Source organism: Myxocyprinus asiaticus, chromosome 29, assembly GCF_019703515.2.
Source record: "Myxocyprinus asiaticus isolate MX2 ecotype Aquarium Trade chromosome 29, UBuf_Myxa_2, whole genome shotgun sequence".
Lineage (NCBI taxonomy): Eukaryota > Metazoa > Chordata > Actinopteri > Cypriniformes > Catostomidae > Myxocyprinus > Myxocyprinus asiaticus.
This window is the reverse complement of record NC_059372.1, coordinates 11,557,665-11,573,306: the sequence shown is the minus strand read 5'-3', so window position 1 is coordinate 11,573,306 and position 15,642 is coordinate 11,557,665. Positions and strand designations below refer to the sequence as shown.

Sequence of the window (15,642 nt, the reverse complement as noted above, 5' to 3'; positions counted from 1 at the left end):
GGCTGAGCGTTTCAGACAGAGGGCCAAAAACAGGGTGGAAGATTATCATAAATTATATTACTAAATTGTGACTGTTTTGGTGCAAACATTTTTTTTTTTTTTTTGTATCACATCATCATTGGACCACAAGGAAGATAATAAAATTACAAAAAAATAGCACTTCATGACCCCTTTAAGATTCCTCAACTTTTATTTTTGACAGTGATGGGTTACCGGTTCATGTAACACTGAAGAAAAGGACAGAAAAGGGCAATTATCCGTTCAAAAAATAATTATTTGCCTGAATTACAACAGTCTCTAATGTAATCTGGTTCCTGAAGCAAAACCAGTTAAGAAGCCCTTCATTAATGAACACTGAAATTGTCATTGAATGGCAAACATAAAATATGAAGATTGTAAAAATATCTCTCTTCAATGAAAAGCTTGTTGTGGTCAGACAAAAACTGCCGTCATCGTGCTATGTTATCCAAATCATTTGCCTCCTCTTGAGTAAAATGCCCCACTGCAAGTTTAAACATAACCTCGTCAGCAAAGTGCTCAATCAATTACTGCTGTTTATGTTATCAATGACTGTTGATGTTAAATCTACCCTTTCTCTCTCTCACTCTTTTTTTCTATCTTGCTTACTCTCTTTGTGATTCCCTCTTTGGTTCTCAGTCTTTCATTTTCTCTCTATTCCATTCCCATCTCTCTATCTCTCTCTCTCTCCTTCTTTCTAGGCCGGGCTGCTGTTCCTTTGGCTCCCCTCTTTGGCTGCAAGGTGTGTTTCCCAGTGATAAAATAAGGTGTACGCAAGTGCATAGATTACAAGCCCTTAACCAATCATCTGCGACAGGCCCGCTTTGCATTAACAGCAATGACCTTTCTGCCGGCGGTGACAGTCATCTGTCAGCAGTGTCTCACTCCTGGCATTTTCAGGGCTCAAAGATGAGATATAATTAGGCCTGACAGCCCTCTGGGTTAAACCAGGGCCACGACTCATCATTCCAGAGCACTGTCACAGAAATTAGAGGTCAATATCAGCCAATGATATGATCCCAACATCATGGCCATGATCCACTGGCTTGGTGGCAAGATCGCCAAAGATAAATCAGGTAATCAAATACTCCCTAATGAGACGAGTGATACATTCAGACCATAAACACTGTCATTTTCATCACACACTAGTTATAGGGGTAAAGGGACAGAGAGGTGAACATGCATATAATTACTTCACAGAGGGAAGCTTAGAGACAGCCTAGTCCCTGTTGTTTGTGGCCGAAGTGAGAATTGTACTTGGATTGAGATGTGCACAGTTTATCTCCTACTACTGCCAAAACACTAATAGCAACTTCCAGGATGTGGCTGGAATTAGCTTAGATGTGCCAAGTTGGTATTATTTGGTCTCTTTCCAGTCAATAAAGGATATGATTCTGAACATGAGCCTATTTTCCTGTCATCTGTCCTGGTAAATATGCATGTTGATGGGACGCAAGCTGTTAAGAATTTAGGGGAGTGTGCAATGGCTTGTTTACCCGGAGCTGTTCAACTGGGGTCAAAGACTGTAAACAACACATGGAGGTATGTTCAACACTGCTACCTCTTAAAGTTTAGACTAATCAAACATATGGCGCAAGGAGAGACTAATAAAGCCTTAATATTTGATCTTCATAAAACGAGAGTAAATAACATTAAAATTCAGTTTAAATCCATTTTAATTTCAGCCCAGAGCAAATTTATCTTATCTGGACTATAAAAGTGTGTATAATCTTATTGAGGTGGAGCAGTGCACACACCTGTTTTTTTCATACCCTGCAGCAAACACTTCTGCAACTCTTGTTTTGCCCATGCTGAAACCCATTACAGAAATACAATTTCTAATGCCTTCACACAGGCCCGCGATCGACTGCAAACAAATTTATATTCAGCCCGTAAACAGAGAGAAGCAGAGATTTATTTATTGAGCGGAGAGGAGTGAAACAAGCTAGCGCGTGAACCCTGGGTAACCCCACAGCTGACATGAAGATGGATAAGTGTACCATGCAAATGTACAGAGGGAAGGGATATATTGCAATCCGTCATTCAGTGCATTGCTGCCTGTAGAATTCCATTTATTCTTCCAGCTGGGACCAGCTTTCTGGGTTGTGAGTGCACAGTTATACATTGTTGATTATTTGAGATTGTTTTTTAATCACTGCAGAGCCCTAGTAAAACTCTTTATTGGCCATATAAGTGAGAATTTCTCCTTCTGTCCTGGGCAGTAGTTCATATGGAACTTGTACAGGTGGCTTTATGTTCTGGTTGAAATGCAGACTAGTATTAGAGTCTACTAACTTTTTGAATATTTTATAATTCACATTTTTTTAAATGTTAAAAAACTCTAAAATGTAAGTATCTTTTAATTTCAGTCTGAACACTGTCACCTCCTTGGCCAGGCTCTGTTTTAACTCCTGATGCTTTACTAAAGCATGGCACTAGCAACACCAAGGTTGTGTTAGAATTCCAGGGAATACACATACTGATGAAAAAATATTTTTCACACGTGCTTACAGTGGTTAAGATAAAAGAGACAGTAAAACATCTTTTATTGACCCAATAAGCTGATGTTTTTTTTATGCAATATAAACACTGTTATTATGGTTAGAGTGAATATAAATGCCAAAATGTAAAATATTTATAGAGAGGAAATTGGTTGTAAAAACAGACGTTTTTGTCATGTTTTAGACATGCAAAAAGTGAGGATCAAAATCAAATACAAAACTCTAACCCTAACTTTGCTATTTTTTTCTCACAAAAATGTGTAATTGATAGGCATATACCTTAATGAGCTGTTTCTACATTTCACAGTATTTTTTACTTGAACATTGTTAGCTAATGGTAACATTACCACATGATGCACATTTAAGGTTACGTCACAAAATATTTTTTGGGTTTTTCAACATTGTTGAAATAAATGTCAAATAATAATAATAAAAACAAACACTGAGGCATTTTCATTGTCATATATATTTCATATGTGTATCTTTCACTTCATTCAAGTTTAAAAAGCTTGTGCACTCATTGCACTGAAAAAATATTTTGTGGTAAATATATAAAAGTAAATATAGCAGAAAAGATTAAGTACTTTCTACATTGAATAAGTTAGTTTACACATGAACTTGAAAAATTAAGCTAATACTAGTGACTAAAAATGGTTCAAGGAACAAAAACGAAATTTTTTTTGCAGAACATAACCGAAAACCGGAACAATGTGATTTTCAATTGTTCCGGAGTGAAAACGTTATTTTTAAATGCTGGAAACTGGTTCATTTTGTTCCAATCATTTTTTCATGAAACTAAAGGCCAGAGGGTTTCTCACAGTCAGTTTCTGGAACTACACCACTTCATGTTGCCCAACCCCACCGCCTGTTGTGCGATCTGGCAACGCTGGCATTTGTATTTCACCCACCACTTAGCACAGAGTCCCGTCATTTAAAAAAGAACGTTATTAACCATTGTTTTATTCTGTTCTAACCGGTAAACTTTTGGAAAGGAGGTTATGGAATTTCTGAACCGGAACGAAAAAATACCGTTTTTGATCAGAACGAACTGAAATTAAAAGCATTTCGTTTTTTAGTCCCTGGTAAATACTACAATTGTTTTTAATTCAAACATGTAAAAATGCATGCTTTAGCTTATAATTAAATATTATTTATGATTATTTGTTACTTTTACAATGTGTCATCATGTATCAATCCTAAAGTAGAAAACCTTGTCATATTTTATTCGTTAATTTGAGTACATTTCAGTCATAAATAAATTAGGTACATTTTACTGAACGTTTCGAAACTGTTGTTCCCAGCATGCACAGGGCTTGAATAATTAATGAGCTTGCATGGTTTCACTGTTTGCAAGTTTATTTACACCATTTTTAATGTTGATTTTGTTGTTACTTGATAACTTCTTGTTTTGTAAAGTCTGAAATTAATTTTCTACTCAAAATTACCCGTTCAAGATAAAAAATTATTTGAATTGTTACCATCATGCGTGCGCAGCTTCATATTGTGATCTCATTGTCAGTGATGCAAGGTGATGTTATAAATAAACTTTATAGCATGCTTGGAGCTTTCCTGGGGAAGCTTCCATATGCCATGTGGTACAATATTTAACATGTAAGTAATGATAGTTCAAAATGTGGAATGTGGACAGTGTTCATTTGAAAATGTACTAAGCTTATTTGTATACCATTTACATCAGATTTGTAAGTAAAAGTTACAAAAAAAATTAAGTTCAAAGTACTCTCTCACATCAATCAATATTGTGTCATGAATGTAAGTAGATTTTACTTAATTTTATACCATTAAAATGTACTTATAAAAACTGTGTGCAAAAACTTGCGAAATTTAAATTAAGTAAATCTTACTCGTAATGTTTTTCAGTGCTGGCGTCACAATTTAAAATATGATGTCAAAAAAAAAAAAGGGGGGGGGGATACTGTAAGATAAGAGAATTTTATTACTATAAGAAAGAAAGTAGTCTGCATATATAGTCTACAAGTCTATACAGATCTATATCAAAAGTTTTAAATGTAAATGCAACTGTAATTTGTTTTCTTTTGTCTTTTTAAAATTTCAGCATATACAATCAAGTTTCGTAGTATATTACGTAAATTTGCGTTTAACTATACATTTTTGAAATTATTTTTGTTTGAATTGTCATGTGTTTGAAAAAAAATTTACATGAAGAAAATTAACATGAAGAAAACCACAAAAAAAAAAAAAAAAAACATTTGTTTATCATGGCAAGGGAAGCAGCTGCTGATTATCATTCGACCGACGTATGACCCTACATCCACAGCTGTGTAGAGCACACATAACCACTTATGAATCTCCTCGTACAATGACCTTATGATGCCTTTTAAACTGTTATGTTAGATTCCTTATGACCAATAATTTTTGCGAAGTATTTGGGGATACTTTTGCAAAAGGGGAAACATTTTAAAATTTCTCAAGAAGTAGTTGTTCATTCATGTGTTAACGTGTGCTACCTGCAAATATACCCAACGCTGGAAGAGGCCTTAATTGATTTTCACGTCAATTAAAAGTTTCATTATGTCCTTTTACAATCGCCAAATGTTTAATTTTATCGCCATGGTTTTCTAATTAACAACTACTGACACTGGCTTAAGACCTTAATCCCTCAGGTGCATAGTCATTTCGGGTAAGACAATGCTACTGCTGACAAAATGTCTTTATTGATTTTCTGTGCGGGCCAATTTGAAACTCGAATGGTTGGGCCTTCTGAAAACAAGCACAATATAAGGACAAGAAAGTTGACCTGTAAAGCAAAAATATTCTTAACGGGGTAGGCTAATTTGCTTACTTCTAAGCTTGTTAAATATCAAGCACAATAATAAAAAATATTATTTTGAATCTCAGGATGTGAAACATCAGTTTATTAATACCACTGGTGTTACTTTTAACAAATGTCATGGCATGCAAAATTCTACCACTAAAAATTATCCAAGAAAAGGATGTTAGCAATGATAAAATAATATTATTCAATATGAGATGAAGTGCTGATATTGAGCCCCCCTTCATACACGCGCCAGCACACTCAACAGGACCTTATTAGCAGGTCAAATAAGTCGTCCAAACTTGCTTGCTTTGGTAAATTAACGCTCACTCAGATGAAGGAGATGTCCGGCTATTGGCCAAGAGTTAGAGGGCACGTCATCCCCGTCCATCAAAGATGGAATGTTTCTACAAGGCATGTCCTTGTATCCTAATACGCTCATGAGTGGCGTCTGAGTGGATGGAGTTTCTGTCGCTTTCGGTCTTGGATGACATTTTGGAATATATGAAATGCAGTCATGAGTACTTATCAAGAGTTTATTGGCGGCGGGGACACAAGCTCAGTTTTCATCAAGGGCTATCATGCAACTGGACTCAAGCATCTGCATTAGGACCATGAAGCTAATTCTGATTTACGAACCAGAGAGGAGGGACGTGTCAATAGCGAGGCGGATTTCCTTCAGTATAATTTCACAAATCTAAGTGCCACAGCCGCGTGTTCAAAGTCCTGTGAGGATCATGGCCATGCTAATTCTACCAGACCCCCCTTCCCCCATAATCAAGATTTCTATAGACCAGTGTACCCCAGCCGACCCCAAGTCCCCTCCTTCCAAAGCTGTCGAGAACGGGGTCTTTCCAGAGCGGGTCTCTCGCCTTGCTCAGACACTTTAAGAACTTTCTCCGGTGCACACAGTGAAGCTGGCCCAGTCAACACAAACCTCGATGTCCACAAATTCGATGGCCCAAGACATCACCCCGCAGTTAAGGACAATAACAACAGACAAGAGGCTCTAAATGCGTTAAATGAGACATTCTAATGTAGAAAGTCATTCGATTGGATAAGAGTGAGGAGAAATCAGCCATGTGCAGGTAAGTTGAAAAGTTTAACTTTTAATGTCTGAAGCGCACCCCTACAGCGAGGTGATATATTGGTTGGGTCTAGTCACTCCATAACTCTGGCGTAGGGAAACGGCAACATATGTGCCTCTTCAGAATTTGGCTATTTTTCTTAGAAATCCTTGTGGTACTGTTTAAATTATAATGTTAACTGTGTTTTTTATATTGTACATGTTTTCCAATTATGAACCGATTTTCCCAGACTACAATAAGTAGCCTTTGGTGCAACCAAAGTGGGACAAGAAGAAAACTCAAACTTCGAAGTGAGGGTTTCCAATAGGCCGTACATATAAACAACTTAAAAAGCTGTGTAGTTGGGTGTGTTTAACTATACTCTGGGGACAAAATTGTCCACAATCTCCCTTGTGGTCATCTGAGAATGTAATCAATTGGAAAAATGATTAATAACAAAGATTATTATTCTAAAAAAAAAAAAAAAAAAAAAAAGGTTTCCATTTAGATAGTCAAGTTAAAGTGTATGTTTGAACAGAAATGTTAGTATAATAACAGTTTGACGATTTTCTAAAGGCACCTGATTTCCATGTAAGTTAATGTGAAGACTTTGAAGGCCCCACAAAAAGTAGCAAAAGAATGAAGCTGCTGATGAATCTCGCCAATCCTCCACAGATTTGACATGTGTCAGAGGCAGGAAGTTCTTGCTTCACAAATCAGACTGCCCATCAACAATCTGAGTGCTGAAAACTTTTAAAGTGAAACATTTAAAAATGAAGGATTGTGTAATATATTCTCTGTTTTAGTGTTCAAATGGGTCAGCAAAAACATGCCAAACCGAATTCCTCAGTTTTTATAAATAGCAAATTCCAATCCATTCTATTCTGTATGTGCATCCCCTCAAACTCCTCTCATTGACAAGAACCAGCTCAGAATACTTAAAGGAGTCCAGCACCCCCTAGCTCTCTATCCAGAGCCAAAAAAACTTCAGAGGAACACTTTCCTCAACAGAGCCCTAAATCTTAATATAGCCCAATGTTTATATGCTGCAATTAATTTTCTATATTGAATGCTGGAAAATGTCTGTCAGAATCTCACGGTAATCCTTAACCAGAGTAATTATTGGAAAGGTCTGTGTTTAATGTGGTTCAAATGTGAGTTACTTGACATATGCTCATAAAATGTCATGCTCAATGACATTTGACCTGTATTATGTCAAAGTATTTCATGTTTGTTGTGAGAGCTGTGTGTTAAATTGTTAATCACTTGTCCCCTCAATAAATCACAATACATGTAATAGGCTTGATGGCAAAACCAAAGAGCCCCATTTGATTTGTCATTTCCTAAGAATCAGTTATAGAGCATTCATATGGTCTCTAGACTGTCAAAGAGAAGAATGTCTTCCCAGGCCACAATGATGATGTAAAATAACTCACAAGCAAATATGTCAGGGAAAAGGGCATTTGAGACTCTATTGCCCCATGTATGAACAACAGCGGTGGTCAGGAAAATAGGATGAAGAGGCCTGCTTTATCAAATCCTAAAAGCTTGTCTTTCTGGTGCCTATCAACCCCCATTCAGCGATTGTGTTTGTCATCAGACCATCATAGTTTTACCGGTAGTAAAATTAGGTTTAATGAGAGCAGTATCAAATGGTTATTTAAGTCTATTCAGTTTTATCTCAAGTCTTAGCCTGAAAGTGTTTGATATTTGAGAGGTTCACATGCGCTCAAGATAAAACTCACATCAACACACCAGCCAATGTTAAATGATAGTTGAATGTTACATAAACTCATTATGACTTAATGCAAAAAGGACAAGAAAAAAATGGTAAAGGCAGGGAAAAGTCAGTTTTGTTTTCAAGTTAAATAAAAGATAAGTGAGAGATTACATGCACTGGGAAGGTTATTGTTTTTATTGGGCAACATCAAAATGTTTTCTATTTTCAACATGAATAAAATCTTACACAGAGTCTACCTGGATCCCCCAGTACAGTGCACATATTCTCCATGCGCCATTCTTCAATTAAACCCTGACAGCACCTGAATTACTGTGGGCTGGATGCCCAGATGACTGAGGCAATCTGTATCGATCCCTGACCCCCCTTTTCTCTGCTCTCTTTTAGGCTTAGTGGGCCACGTCATCCCTCTGGCTGGCTGGCCATTTCCAAGTCATTCCTCAAATATTTAGTTTGATTCCTTTATGCCTACTGGCGACTGCCAATTCTATTATCCAGAAACTCAATCAGAGTTTTCATGCACATTTTTTATTTCCCAAGGAAATTGCTTAATTACTTCATTTTTGTCAGTGAATGCACTGATTGTTAGAATGTCCCTGGTGAATATTAAGGATGACCTTACATTTGCCTTTTTTCAGCTCTCTGTTTACTTTGTTAACAGTTGAGATTTGAGTTATTTTGATTGTGTACAGTGAAAACAAGACAAAGATCAGAGCCAATTGCTCTCAAAATCAACTGCAAAATCAACTGTTTGAGCTCTGAGCCAAAAGAGTCAAAGTGAAGACTTGCTATTAGTGCCATGTAGAGTTTATTCAGCTATAGGTCAGCATTCTAATTGGCAAGGTCTTTTGGACTTACTTTGGTCAGATTGTTTGGGGTTTGCTAATCCATTTTTTTTAAATTGCAGTCAAAATGGTGTGCATTTATTAGCTTTTGTTGTTTTTTATTTTTTTATTTCATGCATCTGTTCAGATAGTAAGTCCTTGACTGCAATGACAAGAGCACACACACACATGTTGTGCAGATGGCATAGAGGTTAGAAAGACACTTGCAACTGTAACAGTGAGTGCTCAGTGTGCCTCTATCACTCCAGGGGCTTTTCCCGTCTGACCCCTCTCTTTGTGCCATAAAGGAATGTGCAACATCCTGTGTGCTTCAGAGAGCAAACACCACAAGCAAACAACAAACATGATGGGTTTCTATTAAAACAGCCATTAGTTGACTACCTCAGTTCAACTGCAGGTTTAACCCTATTCTAAAATTAGCCTACAGAATGAAATTTGGATGCCCTTTATTTAGGTTTAAATGCACCTTGACTGCTGTATTTAGGGGACTTATACAAAGCATAGCACTGTGCAGCACAGCAGCATCTCTGGCATGTTATGACATCTGTGAAGTTCAAAAAGACAGAAGGGATCTTTATATTCAGGTTAAGTAATCATGTAATCATAAACTCCCACACAATGATAATCACCTTCTCCAGAAATTCACACAAGTCGATTAAGTGACCAGCCTGCACCTCATTGAATTTTTTTAATAATATATATATATATATATATATATATATATATATAATTATTATTATTGTTATTATTTATTTATTTATTTATATTTTATTTTTATTTTTTGCTATTGGAATGTTTTTTTTTTTTTATGTGATTACAATGCAAAATATTATTCTTTTTTTCTACAATGTGTACTTGGTAAGTGGCATATATGGAAGAAAAATAAGAGCTTTTTCAGTGTCATATCAAGATTTTTTTATAATTTTAACTTACAAGATTAATTAAAGTTGATCTTTTGCAGTTACCCCAAAATAGTGCAAATGTCTCCAAGTAAAACCTGAAGGCAGACATCAGGGATCACAGAAATATCACTATATGACTCACTTTTATCAGTCATAAACTAATGCATTTTGTCAAGCTCTTTTCCAGCTTTAATTGATGTTTATATATATATATATATATATATTAAAAGGTATATTTGCAGGCTATGTTTTAGAAATATAATTAACAAAGTTATCACAACAAGACAAATGAACACCATCTGAACATTGAAGTATTTGCTTATAGCCTATATAGTTTATGCAATCTGAACTTAGATTCATAACGCCCGTGTACCTTTTTGTTTTTGATTAATAAATGTAGATAAATTCGTTTCAAAATCTGCGCTGCATATCCCATTAACAGCATTATTAATATTTAATAACAATAGCTCTATATATAGGTATATTCAGTGATTTTAACGCTTTTCTAAAAAATAATAATCATAATAATTGTAACGATATAGCCTACATGTCTGTCATTTATATATTTCATGATGTTAAATATTTTTGTTATTAAAACTTGAAATAAAATGTAAGTTGGGAATGATTTTTCCACCGCCTACTTAAAAGAGCAACTATTTTATTTATATGTATTGCATTGCCTTTACAGCCAAAATACAGCTGGGGAGATGCTCGGACCCCGAGCTGAAGGCGGACCACGGACGAGATCCTGAAGAGGACTCCTCGAGCGGATACACTGCCGGTGGGGTCCCGCGAACCAATTTTACCACCAAAAACTCTCAGAACTGGAAAGGAATTCCATTTCAACAAATATCTGACTCGAGTTAAACACTCTCCACTTGAGCGAAACACAAGTGAAGATCTGAGACGCGTGAAACACAGAAAATGCTGCGGGAAGGCCTAGTTCCAGGATTAATGGTGGTTTCTGGGAATGATGAAGATTCACCATCGAGCAAAACAGACACGTGTTCATCTCCAGAGAAAAGTTCGTTTTGGTAAAGGGGCAATATTGTTGGGACAAACGTGGACGATCACATGCACTTCATGGAGCAAGTCAACATTTTCAAGACATAATCCTATGAAACGATCAAAAGTATTTACACACAGAAAATGACGTCTGTCTCCAAAAATACATATTTATTCATGTCTCCAATCTTTATAAAAAAAAAATAAATTAAAAAATTTAAAAATTTTTTTTAAAAAACAGTCACTCTCTACTTTAAAAGAAACTTGGCAAGTTTGCTCACCTGTTGATGTTTTAAACATAATTGTATTGCTATAAACCTAATTATAATAATGTTGTATTTTTTAAAAAAAAATTTATGTTATTAAATAACAGGAAAAATAGACATCTTATATAACTAATTGGTCTCATTTGATTTTTATCCAAGACTTCTAAACAAAATCGACTGGATTAAATCCAAAAGCAATGTTTTTCGCTAATATCTTCTAGAAAAAACACATTCTGGTAACAATTGATCTGGAACTGAATATCGGAAAAAAAGAAAATGAGCATACTATTTATGAATGTCACTATTTTGAGAAGGAAAATGGTGTTTGTTCAAATTTTAGAAATGCTAAAAACACATCTACTTCTGTTAGCACAATTACACGCGCACACACATTTAGAAACACACTCAACAGGTTAGCTCTCTGTTTTCCGTATATGATCTTCGCAGACATACTATGTCTGTCATATCCAAGCTGCTTGAGCTTTTATCTGCGAATAAAGAGCGCCGCAAGATGATCGGTGATACTCGTCTTTCTAAATAATGGCTAAAAGCTGTCAACGTACAAAGTGCCTCCACTTAGCCGTGTATTTTCACCAATTTATTGCTGGAAGAGGTTAAATCAAGTGCCACGGGTTGAACCTTCGCTGATACCAACTTCTCATTTTGATGGCATCAAAGCACTGATGCACATAGATAGGTAGATGAACAATGTTGGTGGAGGATGAACTGAGATAGATTTTATTGCTCTTCTCTTTGCAAAAGCACTGTTTATTTTTCGAATGCATTCAGGGTGTATTTTACTGAGATGCCATATTTCAGTTTAACTTAACCAGATTTGCCCACTTTAAAATGTTAGGGAGAAGCAATGACTTTCCCAGTTCTTCCTTAGTCAGGCTGTTTATTTTCCCTGTCTGATCCCGTTTTCACTGCTATTCGATGGGCATGGAAGGACAGGAATAATTGCTGGAATTATCTTAAATGAGAAAGAAGACTATCGTCATTTCTAAACGATCGATTTATTGATATGTGGATTTAAGTAGATTGACTTTTAATTGATTTGACTTGATGGGTTGAATAATTACAGCATTTGAATGGAAGACGTCTTGCAGAAGATAATGCACAGTTAAATTAGTAGTAAGCCTATATTTTAAAACGGTTATTATCAGCAACACTCCCCTAATATCAACCTGAAAAAGTAAGGAGTAGCCTAGCTCAAATGAACTCATTTGTCCCTGAAAGTACGAAACTCATAGCTAGAAAGAACAGTAAACAAACTTGATCCATGCATTTGCACGACATGAATTTCGTTCTTGCTTGGCACAAAAAAAAAAAAAAAAAAAAAAAAAAATCGTCAAAGTTCAGCTTGTAGCCTTTTCTTAATTTTAGGAATTTTCCAAATTACTCATTTAACACAAGTGACAAGAAAAGTAGCCTAATATTTAACAAAAGCAATGTAGCCTTGAGAACAGATTCATCTTTAAAAAAATATAAAAAATAGCAATGTTCTTATATTAAATGCCCTTGTAATTTTCAATTAGATAATTCAAATCCAGATGCCTTAATCAAACAAATAACAAAGGCAACTTATTAAAATTAATTATTAATTATATGTTCTTCGAGAGGGCTTGTTAAATAGATTTTCTGAGGTATATCGCTGTGACTTCTGCTTACTAAAACCATTTTGTTTCGCCTATAAGGACAGTTATATGCACGAAGCACTCCTCGCATGCCTAAGCCTGCTAATATATGCAGTTACTCCAGAGTTCACCTTTCACCTCTTGATCTCTGTTTTGCCTCGAGACAGCAGTGACCCGGTCAGTGGCTCACAGAGAAAAGGCTGCATTATTAATCTGTGCTGCCCTTGCAGCGTCTTCACACTTCTTTCCTTTTTAAGGGGTTATTCTCATGTTACAGTGTGGGCCTCTTAAGTAATTTAATTAACCAGTATGCCAACATGAGACCATATATATATATATATATATATATATATATATATATATATATATATACACACACACACACACATAAAAGTTTGGGGTCACTTGCCTGAAATGTTTCTCATGATCTTAAAAATCTTTTGATCTGAAGGTGTATGCTTAAATGTTTGAAATTAGTTTTGTAGACAAAAATATAATTGTGCCAACATATTCATTTATTTAATTACAAAACTATAATTTCATAAATAAAAAAAAAAAAAGTTTTTGAAATTGATGACCACTAAGTGCCCAACATATAGATGGGAACTCCTTCACTACTGTTTAAAATCATCCCAGGGTGATACCTCAAGAAGTTGGTTGAGAAAATGTCAAGAGTACATGTCTGCAAATTCTAGGCAAAGTGTGGCCACTTTGAAGATGCTAAAATATAACACAGTTTTGATTTATTTTGGATTTTTTTTGTCACAACATAATTCCCATAGTTCCATTTCTATTATTCCATAGTTGTGATGACTTTACTATTATTCTAAAATGTGAATAATTCTTTATTTTTTTATTTATTTATGAGTAAGTGACCCTAAACTTTTGAACGGTAGTGTATATAAATTATAAATTATATATATATATATATATATATATATATATATATATATATATATATATATATATTATTTATTAATAAATATATTATTAATAATAAATTAATATATTAATTTAAATATATAATAAATTAATATATGTTTTATATTATTTATTATTAATAATAATAATAATAATAATTAGTAGTAGTAGTAGTAGTTTTATTTATTTTTTTGCCAGTGGAATTGTATAACCCTCGAGCAAGAGCATATGAATGACTGGTTTATTTGTATGTGTTTTTAAATGTGAGGACGTAAAAGTTTTGGGATTTGAAAGGCAAACACTTGTTTGTGATACTGTAGATTTCCTTCTCGGGAGTTTGACGAATGACAATTTATAGCGTTGAGGAAGGAAGTTTTTCTCTAGTATAGCTCATTAGATTTCACCTACACACGTTGTTGTGCATTTTAGCTCAGTTACATCCGCACGCAGGGGCTTAATGCCCACGTTATGGCATGTGGGTGCAGAAATATATAACGTTTTAGGATCAAGTATAATCCTCACTGCGCTGTTGCATCTCACTCAGTAATTGAGAGCAAACGATATTACCTCCCTAAGCAATGCTCTTAGAATGATGACCGAAGACATACATTATTTTCTGTATTAAGGGCCTCTAAGTAACAGTTGCCTCAGAGTGCGCAGCAATGACTCCAGACGCAAATAAACTGAGCTTTGTGACCTCTAAGATGGCTTTCACGAAAAAAAAAAAAAAAAAAATGATATAAATACAGATGCACAGAAAAAAGCGATATATATGTTCATGTACTATTTCCACAGATATAAAATGTCACTTAGGCTACCTGTACATATATGCAACATATTTTTCAAAATATTACAAAAATAGCTATTTACTCTATATGCATCAAATCTTTCCCCAAATCCTAGTGGAATTTAAGTACATATACAACCAAATGAACTAAAGTTTTATATACTATATCTTCATATATGACCATACAGAATATCAGATTTATGTATGGGGACAGCACTGATTCAATTCAAACAAACACAAGGTCAGATTCCTCATATTTATTCCTGCACTTCTTATAATTAGTTGATGCAACTTGATCTTTATTTGCATTTTTAAACTTGGCTGCTTTATATAGATTCTGTACATGTCTCATTGTTCATTTCAGCATTTGCAATACATTGAAAAGGATTTTATCTCATTGTCTTAGATTACTAAATCACTATAATCATCCTGAGAAGTTTCACCCAAATAACAGTCATCAAAATTCCATGTTTAATTGAATACAGATAATAATAATAATAATAATAATGATCCCAGAAAATGGCAACATCATATTTTAATGGAGGGAAATTATCCTACTTAAAATGCAAAAATGTTCAGAATGTTAAAACTACTTCATATAATGTGGCTATTATGACTTTAGTATGTGAATTGGCTGTTTTAAATTTAAAATACAGGTGAAATGTTTTCATAGCTGTCCTTTTTAAAAGCCACTGCATGTCTCACCTGTGTGGCTTCCTCTTATTGTGAATGATTCTGATGGGTGGTCCTTAAAATGGCTGGTTACTACTGTGCACTAACAAAAGGAGACACACAACTTTCAATACCTCTTCACATACAACTACCATACCCTCACTCTATTACAATCAGACAATGTATTGGTTCCTTTGGAACACACAAATGTAGCCGGTAAAATTAAGAACTGTTGCTCATTTGTTTGCTTGTCAATGGCACACAAAGGGTGGTTGAGGTCTTAGGGCACCTTGCATACATACTGCACAGGAATAGTGCATGCAGACCACTTTCTAGCCCTCGTTTCTCCTACCATTTAAGACTCCTGAGAACAGATGTTTGGGGACAGCTTACAGCCTCAGCGAATTTCTGTGTGTACAAAGAAAACAGCAGCACTCAGCACTTCTGGCGGGCTAAGAAATTGTGCTCTCGGAGAAGGGGGAGGGGAGC

General features: G+C 35.1%; 1 pseudogene; it reads left to right on the top strand.

Moving 5' to 3' along the window:
* The first annotated feature begins 5,830 nt into the window (after positions 1 to 5,830).
* On the top strand, positions 5,831 to 11,220 carry LOC127419854 (homeobox protein Hox-C1a-like; annotated as a pseudogene).
* The last annotated feature ends 4,422 nt before the right edge of the window (positions 11,221 to 15,642 follow it).